Source organism: Lepidochelys kempii, chromosome 5, assembly GCF_965140265.1.
Source record: "Lepidochelys kempii isolate rLepKem1 chromosome 5, rLepKem1.hap2, whole genome shotgun sequence".
NCBI lineage: Eukaryota > Metazoa > Chordata > Testudines > Cheloniidae > Lepidochelys > Lepidochelys kempii.
This window is the reverse complement of record NC_133260.1, coordinates 114,389,305-114,401,868: the sequence shown is the minus strand read 5'-3', so window position 1 is coordinate 114,401,868 and position 12,564 is coordinate 114,389,305. Positions and strand designations below refer to the sequence as shown.

The 12,564-nt window shown below is 39.8% G+C and overlaps 1 long non-coding RNA gene across 1 annotated transcript in view; it reads right to left on the bottom strand.

Annotated features, from left to right (window-relative positions):
- The window catches only part of LOC140912127 (uncharacterized), a 63,939-nt gene extending 51,755 nt beyond the window's left edge, over window positions 1-12,184 (bottom strand). Inside the window, exons 1-2 of the long non-coding RNA XR_012159231.1 lie at window positions 12,113-12,184; window positions 9,388-9,463 (exon numbers count right to left, since the gene is read on the bottom strand). This is a non-coding gene — a long non-coding RNA (uncharacterized lncRNA). The remainder of the gene's footprint in view (window positions 1-9,387; window positions 9,464-12,112) is intronic.
- Between the last annotated feature and the right edge of the window lie 380 nt (window positions 12,185-12,564).

The following is a 12,564-nucleotide window of genomic DNA, read 5'->3' as shown; positions in this document are numbered from 1 at the left end:
AGATGATAGCCTATGGGTAGAGGTATTTGCTTGGCATGGCGTGAGTATAAGTTAAAGCAGTAAGGTAATGAGCCAACAAGGCCTGTAAGATAATAGCTTAGCTAAACAAGATATAATGCCCCTAAAGCCTTGACATAAGCAGTTAACCAGGAGATTATAACATATCACAAGATAGAATGCTGTAATGACTAAACTGCTGACAGGTAACCACAGGATGCTAGTTTATACCAGCTTGGGATATTTTAAATTAGGAACATGATCAGATATCTGACCACAAGAGTGCCATGGAAACTAATTGATGTATATGTTAATAGACTTGAGGTAAAAGGTCTAGTAACTTATGGGAGAAGGGCCCCCACCGGTAGTAGGGTGAGGAACTGCACAAAAGGAAAGGGGGATGAAACCCCTACTGAATATGCATTCGGTGTAGTGGTGTCCCGGCCTGTGTGCCTTGGGAGATGTAACTCTTGGGAAGCGCCAGGATGACAACCACTGGCTATGGTGATGAGGAATATAATGACTGACACTTCAGGTTGTTCTGCAAGGGATGGTGTGAGCATATGGATGCTCAGACACACATTCTGTATTGTCTCTATCTACCTTGCTGACCTGGCATGTTTGTAACTTTGCTAATTGTGTTAATAAAACTATTGTAGATACAGAAGGGATTTTTCCTAAGTGTGAGTGTTGCAACTGTGCACCCTGGGGTTCCCAGCTAAAATACTGGGCCTGATCTTGGGACAAGAACCTACCAAATCTCAGAGTGTTGATTAGAAATTATTGAATAATCAATATAATCAATACATAATTAATAGATCAGGCAATAAGGGCAGAGAAGAAACTGTCTCAGAGTCACAATTCTTCTCCGACTGTCCCCTTGGTCTGGTAGGTGAATAACTTAATTTACTCTTTTTTGTGGAGCAGCTAACTCTCCGCTGTGTGCATAGCCAGGTACTTTCATCAATGAATAGAGGGTGGAGCCAGGGCTCTTTCCTCTCCCCGCCCCTTCCCAATCTGCCCACTTGCATGTGGTGGGTAGTATTGGGCAAATGGCTTCTAATGTCCTCTACAGAACCAGAAGCAGAATCCGAGCAGGAAAGCAAAGAAGGATTTTCCTCCCCATTACTCCCTTGCAAAACAGAATAAGAACTGTGACAATCTAGCCCTGTCCCCAGATAAGACTGAACAACAAATAAGTTCAAGTACATTGAAATTTATTCACAGATTCATGGTGAGCAGAAAGAGGTTAAAATCCTTGGATACATTGTTCATTGTGAAATATTGGCTCAGGCCTAGTCTGATTCTTTTGGAAGGGAAAGATGCTGCTGCTTAGAGGCCCATGTCCTAGCAATGGGACACTTAATTCTTGCTTCATCCTCTTAATTAATGAAAGTCTACTGTCCTGTCATCTTTTTGGCAGTGTGATTTCCGGGCTTTTTGCTATTTGATTATTGACTCTCTGGGTTGTTGACTCCATTGGATTCAACTATATGACCTATGCTAATGATATTATAGTCAATGTTTAGTATGATGCTTCACCCAAACAATATCTGTGGCTTTCTATTCATGTTCTTCAAAGCCACAGTGATTTTGATTTCCTTACTTTTTATCTCGGTAATAACATTCTTTGAAGCATTCTGTACTTGTTGATATGCAAAAATCAATAAAAGTCTTTCTTCAAAAAGATGAAAAACAAAAACCTTGCACTGTGAAGAATTCCTAGTTATCGTGGATAAAATATGCCCTGTATTTCATAGTGTCAGATAAAAATAAAACAGAATTTAGAAGAAAACAAGAAAGGAAGGTCTCTTGCAGAGCACAAGAATGGAGGGGCAAAAATATAATATCAATATGAAAAGGAAACTGTTATTGAAGTTACTTGCCACAAGGTCATCTGAGAAGTGTTGTTAAGTTGTAAGAACTGAAGGAAATTAGGTAAACATAAAATTCCAGATGTAAAAGAAATGCATGTGTTACTGCAAATGATTCTCTCGGCCTATTACAATGCCACTAAAGTCAATTGGAATTCAGAGGTGCTGGAACAATTTGTATAGTAGGGATGCAGAACCAAATTGTAAACCCTGTATATGATGGAAATCACTTAAAGCCAGGGGGTGCGGCAGCACCTCCACAATGCCAATTTCCAGCACTTGTGTTGGAGTCTACCATTAACTTCAACAGGTGCTGGGTGAGGTGCTTAATTTCTAGATGCTTATCGAATCGAGGGCTATAAGATATAGATCTTCATTCCTTACAATCTACTCTGTATGTGAAGCACTCTCCTGTGATAAATGTACATCCAGCTAGTTATCACAGAGGTAGTAGACATATACTATGGAAGACTGTGATGGGATGTTCACCCCACACTTGCTCTGAAAGGGTTAATGTAGGGTAAGAAGGGGGCCACTTAACCAAACAGGCCACAGCTGAGTGGAATCAGGTGGATTAAGTAATCCTCTGATGGAATGAGGGAGCGCAGCTGAGGAGGAAGGAGCTGAGCTCAGTTTATAAAGGCATGAAGCTGATAGCAGAGGGAGCTAGCTGTAGGGAAGTAGTTTGCAGTCATTCCTAGTGTGGTGGTTGGGGGCTATAGAGGCAAGTAGCCTACAGTTACTCCCTGGGAGGAGAGACTTTGGGTTGGCAAATCCAGAGAGCCAGAAGATATGGAAGAGGCTCAGGGAAACATCTTGGCTGCTGAGTAGAGGGTCCCTGAGCTGGAAGCTGGAGTACAGGATGGATCTGGGGAAGTGGCACGGACCAGGCAGTGGAGAGCAGACTGCCTGGGATATTTTGCCTTAAAAGACTCTGATACCCCAGAAGGGGCAAACACACACAGCAATCTAACCAAAGAGCCAAGTTGTGAAGAAAGAGCACCTGGAGTTGCAGAGATGGGTGGAGACACCACCAGAGGAGGTATCTGAAGCAGCTAATCCCCAGAGGGGCCTGGAGGCAGTGCCTTAATGATGAGTGAGCCCCATGAGAAAGACATGCACTAATATTACTAAAGCTAGTCAAATTATTCATTGAAAATAAATGATCTGACTAATTTATCCCTTATTTTCCTGCTCACAAATAGAAATTGACAGAGTTTTACACATATAGGCCTCAACATTACTATGAGCTCTGTGTGGGGGGACCTCTGTATCCATAATAAAGATCATTTTGAGATCAGGACCTTATTCAGTCCATTCATAACAACAGTTTACACAAGCACATTTCACAATAGGAGTTGTTTGTGAACGGTTTACTTTGACTATTGTTCATTATTTGGGATGACCTAAATTATATGGTAGCATTTCTGCTTCTTCATTGTCTAGCAGAAAGTTTTTTTAAAAATGAACATCAGAGAATATAACCAAGAATGAGAACTCTTGTTCCTTCATGGAAAACCTTGTTCACATGCAAACACAGGTCTCGGGGGGCAGGCTTTGTCTCCATGTTCTGTTTTTAATTGCCTAGACCTCATTGTTGCTCAATAATACATAAAGTATGCAATTAGCTGTGGACTTAGGCAAGATAGCTTTATAATTTAAATACAGTGGATATACAAATTCGTTACCATCTGATGGTTCTTCAGGAGCCTTTATCAAAGAATTGATGGTCTCAGTGAACAAATGTCCATATCTTAAGAACTAATCCTAATCAACACTGTTTAGCACCCGTACAAGCAATCTCAGCAATGAGGTGAGGAGACAAGTGAACTTTGTTATCCGACTCCCATCCTTGCATGAAAGTGATGAGGACATTGGCAGGATAGCATGGAGAAGCTTGTACTGCCACTGTGGATACACTGACTAGGAGAAATCCGCTCATGTGGAGAGGGCCTACCCAAGGCCTGTGCACTACTCACACTATCTTGAGAGATTAAGTGTGACTGAAGTTGTATACGAATCTTGCCTGGGCCCTCTGCACAGGGGTGAATTCCATTTAATCATAGACTGAATGACTTCCGCTTCCACTGTCATGAATCTGGAGCCTTTCACAAGCAGCGTGTTGACTTTAAATTTAAAACTCATAAATAAATTGGGGTAGATAGTAGGGAAAGGAAAACGAAACTAGCAAAGGAAGAAGAAAAAATACTTAATCATATTAGGATAGTTATTGTTGGCTGCTAGAAATTTTTTCTAGCCTTTAATTACCACATACATGCCCAAGTCCCATGTGATTAACAAATTCATCTTGAAACACTGCCATAACTTAGCTGCAGATGGAAAAATTAAGTGGTATCTTTACATTCTTGCCCCCATTTCATTTAAGAGATATTTTGCAGCACTTGGATTCTAGTAGGTATAATCAGGCTGCACATTCCTATCACATCCAACACCTGGCTATCTCCTGTGTGCCAACTGTGCGCAGTGCAATGATATGTCTAGAGGTAATTATTTCTATCACCCACATAAGAGTAAAATATATAAGATTTATCACAGGTTTGCCTTTTGTACAGATTTCATGTTTTACTTTAAATGCCTGTGTGGGTTGGCCTGTGTGGTGAAACATTTGGATGTGCTTTGAAAATAAAAGTGTCTTGATACCCAAATATTAAAGGGGCCCAAGCCTTTGTCCTTATTCTGGCAATACTTCTCCTGGAGCCAAGATTCAAACAAACCACAGACAAAACATTTTCTGAACAAAAGAAACACACTAATATCACTCCCATTTCCAAAACTAAATTAGAGGTAGAGATAGGAAAATACTATGTATGTATTTTTATTTATGGAATGGGAGCACAGGTGTAAGACAGGCACTTATAAAATGGCCTTAGAAATAGGTGAGACCTTTATCCATGCTCTGGCCCCTTTGCATCATGTAGAAGGGCTGTAGCAGTATAAAGGAGTCCTAAAAAGCCCTGGTTGTAGCTGAGTGAAGAAAAGAACATAAGAATAGCCATACTGGGTCAGACTAAAGGTCCATCTAACCCAGTATCCTGTCTTCCAACAGTGGCCAATGCCAGGTGTCCCAGAAAGAATAAACAGAACAGATAATCATCAAATGATCCATCTCCTGGCACCCAGAGGCTAAGGACACCATCCCTGCCCATCCTGGCTAATAGCCATTGATGGACCTATCCTCCATGAATTTATCTAGTTCTTTTTTTAACCCTGTTATAGTCTTGGCCATCACAACATCCTCTGGCGAAGAGTTCCACAGGTTGACTATGCGTTGTGTGAAAAAAATACTTCCTTTTGTTTGTTTTAATCCTGCTGCTTCTTAATTTCATTTGGTGACCCCGAGTTCTTGTGTTATGAGAAGTAAACAACACTTCCTTATCTACTTTCTCTACACCAGTCATGATTTTATAGATCTCATTCATATCTCCCCTTATCTGTCTCTTTTCCAAGATGAAAAGTCCCAGTCTTATTAATCTCTCCTCATACGGAAGCCATTCCGTACCCCTAATAATTTTTGTTGCCCTTTTCTGCACTTTTTCCAATTCCGATATATCTTTTTTGAGATGGGGTGACCACATCTGCATGAAGTATTCAAGATGTGGGCATAGCATGGATTTATACAGAGGCAATATGATATTTTCTGTCTTATTATTTATCCCTTTCTTAATGGGTCCCAACGTTCTGTTAGCTTTTTTGACTGCCACTGCACATTGAGTAGATGTTTTCAAAGAACTATCCACAATGACTCCAAGATCTCTTTCTTGAGCGGTAACAGCTAATTTAGACCCCATCATTTTATATGTATAGTTGGGATTATGTTTTCCAATGTACGTTACTTTGCATTTATCAACGTTAAATTTCATCTGCCATTTTGTTGCCCAGTCACCCAGTTTTGAGAGAGCTTTTTGTAGCTTTTTGCAGTCTGACTGGGACTTAACTATCTTGAGTAGTTTTGTATCCTCTGAAAGTTTTGCCACCTCATTGTTTACCCCTTTTTCCAGATCATTTATGAATATGTTAAATAGGACTAGGCCCAGTACAGACCCCGTGGGACACCACTATTTACCTCTCTCCATTCTGAAAACTGACCATTTCTTCCTACCCTTTTTCCCCTGACTTTTAACCAATCACCAATCCATGAGAGAACCTTCCCTCTTATCCCATGACTGCTTACTTTGCTTAAGAGCCTTTGGTGAGGGACCTTGCCAAAGGCTTTCTGAAAATCTAAATATACTATATCCACTGGATCCCCCTTGTCCACATGCTTGTTGATCCCCTCAAAGAATTCTAGTAGATTGGTGAGGCATGATTTCCTTACAAAAACCATGTTGACTATTCCCCAACAAATTATGTTCATCTATGTGTCTGACAATTTTTTTCTTTACTATAGTTTCAACTAGTTTGCCCGGTACTGAAATCAGGCTTACTGGCCTATAATTGCCTGGATCACCTCTGGAGCCCTTTTTAAAAATTGGCGTCACATTAGCTATCCTCCAGTCATTTGGTACAGAAGCTGATTTAAATTATGGTTACGGACTATAGTTAGTAGTTCTGCAATTTCACATCTGAGTTCCTTCAGAGCTCTTGGGTGAACACCACCTGGTCTGGGTGACTTATTACTGTTTAGGTTACCAGTTTGTTCTAAAACCTCCTCAATTAGTTGCAAACACCTCAATCTGGGAAGTTCCCCCAATTTGTCACCTAAAAATAATGGGTCAGATTTGGGAATCTCCCTCACATCCTCAACTATGAAGACTGATGCAAATAATTCATTTAGTTTCTCTGCAATGGCCTTATCATCCTTGAGTGGACTTGCTTCTGTGGACAGACGTCTTCTGTTTGTGAGACTGTCTAGCTGGCACCTTTCACAATCGTTACATTTAGTTGCTAGTAATGGAGGAAAGACAATTTGACTGCTTTGCTGTGAATTAAAAACAAAAAAGAAAACCACCGGGTGCAGACCACTGTGTGTCTGTTGGAGCATGCAGGGAGCTGGAAACGATCTATGTGTGGGGAGATGGTCTCCATTCTCTTTGTGAGGGAATGTGCCTAACTTTCTTGGTAAGTGCAGATGTTTGGATGATTCTTTGTGAGCAACATTTGCTACAAATGCTGCACTCATTGCCCTTATTTTATGTTAATGAATCATTTGCAATTTGAACCTCATTTCTGCTAATATATTCATTACTTGGAAGGGACTAGACACATAATCAGAACAAATGATTTTCTTCCCATGGATTGTTCTATCTGATAATTTGCTATTCATTTATTGTGTGTGATTGGTTACCTACAGTATATTGGACTATTTCTGCTCCCTGATTAGATCTATAGCATTTAAGTCTCTATTGAAATGAGTATACGAACAGACAGCAACGAGTATGATTTTATAAACATGGGCCTGACCCAGCATCAGAATCCACTACCACAGATTTCTGTGGAATCAACTGGATTCTGGATGGGCACAGAGGTCCAAGCTATCAGATCCTGTGATGCAAAGCTGGGGTAATAGGGAGTACAGTGAAAGGAACAGTCGATTTAAAAGTTTATAAGGATTCCATTTTTTTTATAAAAACTCTTTTTTTCCAGTCTATAAACCAGTACTTCATAGATGGTACATTGTAAAACTTCAGAAGTCCATTCTGTGGGATCTTTGCTGATTTTTTTCATCGTTATGTGATGCATGACACATATAATATGCAGAAATGTCTGTTTGTGAAAAGCTGAATCATCTTCAGAAGTGATACCCCATGAATCATCCTTATACCACTAAAGAATTTTCATTTTGTTCCAACAGTTTGTTCATTACTTGATGTATATTTTCCCTGTAGTTTTGTACAGCTCCATAATCAGGGCAGGCCTCAGGGGCAGGCAAACCAGGAGGCTGGCCTGGGTGTCAAATCATCCCACTTGGGGCTGCCAAATCTCCTCCACTTCTTTTTTATTTGCTTGCATCTTTTGAGATGTGGGGCGGGCACCAAAACCACATTTTGCTTTGGATAATAAAACACCTGGGGCCAGCCCTGTCCACAATATTATGGTGACATAGTGACTCGATAGTGAAGTTTATGTTGAGAAAAGCACTTGAAGCAGAGTTAAGATCTTCATTTTTGCACTTCAGTGATTTAATTGAATCCCTAACTTTGGCACAATAACATTTTAGGGGACACCTGAGTGACATGTTTTTAAGGAAGCTATGGGCTAATGTTCCCTTTTTAATGCTCTTCAATCTTCATTTGTAGCTAGGCATCAGGTAGGTTAAACTTGGACAAACACTCTGTATATGTAAGCCAGTCCTCTGACCTATCAAACCAATCCCCCCCCCCTTTTTTTTTTTACCTCTTTGCCAAATGTGTAGTTAACTCTCAGATTCAGTGGCTGCAAGCTGCAATTTTCTCTTCAATAACACTAAGTCTTGGTAATCAGTCTCTATTTCACTGTGTTCTTAGATTAGAATACCATCCTTCACTACAATGACAGCTTTTGTCTCTTGCTCTTTATACAACATGCATAATGGGAAGGAACTGCATGGGCACAGTTGGGGTCAAATAGCCATGTTTAGTAGCTATAAACATCATACAAGGCCTAGCTACATGCTGGTCTGGCAATGACTGGAACACAGAAGACCATTTGTGGGAGCCACTGGAGGGCTCAAACTACATAACCCTTCTCTACATTTGTGGGGTAATGCTGTACCCCACAAGCATATATGTTGTGATATTTCATGAACTCCAGCTATGCTATTTTAGGACATTTGTCACCTAAGCAGATGAATACAACTCAGTGAAAAAAATTAATTTAACACTAAAAACATTTTTTCTAATCAAGAGTATCTGGGGTACAAATGTACCCTAAATGTGTTGCACTGTTATCCTCTATTTTAGTAGTTCTGTGTGCACATTTGCTTTTAGTGAGAAGGATAGTTAGCATGTGCTAATTAACAATGAATTGCAGTGACACTGGTTGCTGCATATAGTCACCCTAAGGGAGAAGGTGCTCCAGGGAGGTTAGTCCCTTCAAATCCTGGCTTATTAGGTATCTTCAACATGCAGTGGATTGATGCTGGTAGCCTTTGCCCAACACTTGCAAGAGATTTTAGGTCTAGGTATTGTGCTCCAAATACTGCACACTCAGGAGACTCTTGAGGTGATTTTCTGTGTTGTGCAATTTGAGATGGTGAACAAATGGGCATGATATTCTGCTTCTGACTACATTAAAAAGATTTTCAATTCTGAAAGGGAGTCATAATGTGATGACAATGTATTAGATGATAGTGACTTTGTAGTAGATGGTGTTGAGAGTTTCTCCGAGAAGGAAAAACACGTTTGTTTGTTTGTTTGTACATCAGTTTCATCTATAAACAAACAGAGAAAAGCTTGAGTTCAGCCCTAGCATAAGACTAGAAGAAATGTATTTGGGGATAACTTATTCAGTAGTATTCAGCTTGCTGAATGAAATTTGACCTGTGTTGGAACAATCCATTGAAAAGAGCTAGACATACCTGGTGAGATGCATCCAAATTGCAGCAGAGAAAAATCATCAGTGTTTGGGTTTCCAAGGCAATTCACTCCGGTTTCCTATGTTCCAAAGAAGGGCAAGTCAGTAATAATGCTATTGACAATACATCATGACACGACTGTAGAAGGGGATAAAAAGAAAACCCCCGATTCTTCACGACGAAGACCCTAAAAGTAATGTCCATAACATGGAACATCTTGCACACATGTACTCCTGCAGGTGCAAGATAAATCCACAGCCAGTGTTTCTTTTCTTTGACGTGCTTTTTGCTGGCATTGCAAGGGTCATTGTTTAGGTCAGCGAGAACCCTGCTTGGCATCACGCTTGACCAAGAAAAAGAAGGTGCTTGTTCCTTATCCATCTCAGGGAACAACACGGGGATGCAGGTTTTAAAAAGAAGAATCCTTGATGCCCATCAAAGCAGCACTTTTATCCCTGGGCTATCATTGAAAACCAGCCACCACAGGAGCACCTAGAAAACTCGACAGTGGATGCTGCCACGTTCGCCCAAGGTTGCTTACTAGAAGAGCTCCAAGCAGTGTGCACTATGCAGTGAATTTGTATGCAATGAGCACCCCACATTGTTGATGATGGTATGTGAAAATTGCATATAGGCTCTCACTGAATGAGATTCCTGTTAATTCTTTTAGTTGCTTAGTTAAAGTTTTTTCACATAAAACATTCATAGACTCATAGATATTTAGGTCAGAAGGGACCATTATGATCATCTAGTCTGACCTCCTGCACAACGCAGGCCACAGAAGTTCACCTACCACTCCTGCAAAAAACCTCACACCTATATCTGTGCTACTGAAGTCCTCAAATCGTAGTTTAAAGACATTAAAGAATTGTTCTCAGTTTCTGACTATTTGGGGGACAAAATTCCCTCATGACACAGGTAATGTAACTTTTTTTCTCAACACTGGATGAAGGTTAAGGTGATCTAAGCAATTCCTATACACTATGTTCCTATTAGCAGACCATAGAAAGATGATAGTCACACCAGTGCTGGGATTTATGAGGCATTGGTTTCTACTGCAAACATGCCCTCTCATCACTTTTCATCTTGATTGTATGTGTGCAGTATGCAGGACTCTGTTTCATTTTAAACTGTCAAAATGAAACAAAACTTTTAGTTTCATTTCTATTTTAATTGTCATTTTGTTAAAGCTTTTGGAAATGGAAAGTTCGGTTTTCCATTCTCTGGTTTTGATCTCTTTTTAAAAATCACATCTACCCCTCTTGTGATTAAAAAGAGAGGAAACCAAAATTCCAAAAACTTGAAAATGAGAAGTTTGATTTTCAAAAACCAAATTCAAATGACATCTTAAATATAAACAAAGCAAAACCTCTCATTTTATTTCAAAATGTCAACTGAAAATTTTTTTTCTTTAGAATTTTCTATTTGGAAAATGGAAAAAATTAATTGAAATTGACATTTTCCAAAGGAAAAAGTTGATTTAGATATTTTTCAAGGAAATTCTTTTTGTGCAAAAAAAGCTTTAACCAGCTCTATAGGTAACATAACTGTGCTTATGACCCAGTTTCATACACACTGGTTATACTGGGTTTCTCATTTTTAATGTTTTCTCAGTTTTGTCAAATTCTGTTAATTTTCTACAAGATTTCAAGTTATTGTCATTACATGGAAATTGGGAGTTTTATATAACTAATTACATGTAAGCTTTTAAATTCAGTCATGGATGCTATGGATAACATAAGGCCAAAACACATCTACACAGCATAAAAAATATATAACAAAATATATACCTGGTTTCAGAGTAACAGCCGTGTTAGTCTGTATTCGCAAAAAGAAAAGGAGTACTTGTGGCACCGTAGAGACTAACCAATTTATTTGAGCATAAGCTTTCGTGAGCTACAGCATCCGATGAAGTGAGCTGTAGTTCACGAAAGCTTATGCTCAAATAAATTGGTTAGTCTGAAATATATACCTCTAACTTTTCCCTACGTGTTTGAATCAGCAGAAATAAGACATGTTTCTCTTGAGGTGGAGCGATTAGCACGGTGTGGATGGGGAAGAAGGCATGGCTTTGTAACCACCCAGCCCACTGGGCAGAGCTATTCTTGTGGAAAGAATCCTATAGCTTCACAGAAATGGTGTGTTATTTTCCAACCAGCTGTCACTCCAACCTGTATACACGTCCCAGGCCACAATTCAGGTGTGTCCAGTCTCCTGTTGGTATCAAATAGCTGCTGGCATTTGACCCATAGTCTGTAGATACTCACTCTGGACCTGATCCAAACCCACTGGAATCAGTGGGCAGACAGCTATTGACTTCAGTGGGGTGTAGCCATATGTTCTGTTTATTTTTAGGTATTTAAATTAATGCATACCTACAAAATATAAATACTCACTAGCGCAATGGGAAAGAGCACTTAACACTGTTCCGAGGCAGCAGTGCTGTCAAAATAGTTCCTGGGTTTGTGGTACATTGTTGGAAGCTGGAAGCAGTAGGTACAATCAAGTGAACTGTTTTCCTTTGAGGGACAATGCATGCAATTACTATTGTCCCTATTCTGTTCAAGTTCTTACACCATGCCCCTCACCGTAGCATATTAACACCTGGAGACTGTATGCATTTATTTAAAATTCAAACAACTATTTTTTTTCAGTTCCATCTCTTTCCCTTCTGCTTGCTCTGTGTCCACCTCCCCACTCTCACTCTGCTCCCCTTTCTGTATCCTACCTGCACCAAAGTCATCTCTTCAAAGGAGTCAGCAGTGCTTCTTCTCTCCCCTATTGTGCGTTCTGCCTCCAGACTTGAGGCTGGATTTGCTCCTGAGCTGGTGCCACTTTGTTCCCTCCCCTGTACTGATTCTTATCTTGGGCTAGACCCAGCTGTGTGCTGACATGGGAGTGCTGACATGTGTTGTGCAGTATTGACCTCAACATAATCCTTTTCCTGCTGCCTGTGGCAAATAGAATTATGTTTTAAAATTGACCATGTGACCAACATTAATGGGATTTTAGATAAAATCCCAAGGGTTATTAGGTTTATCTATCATTTATAAAATGTTTCTAAGTTTTATAATATATAAATACATTGCAAAGTGAAATGCACACTGACACGAGACCATTAAGTACTGCAAAGTACCATATTTCATGTTAACAGACTATTTTGTCAGTGTTATGCAGAAG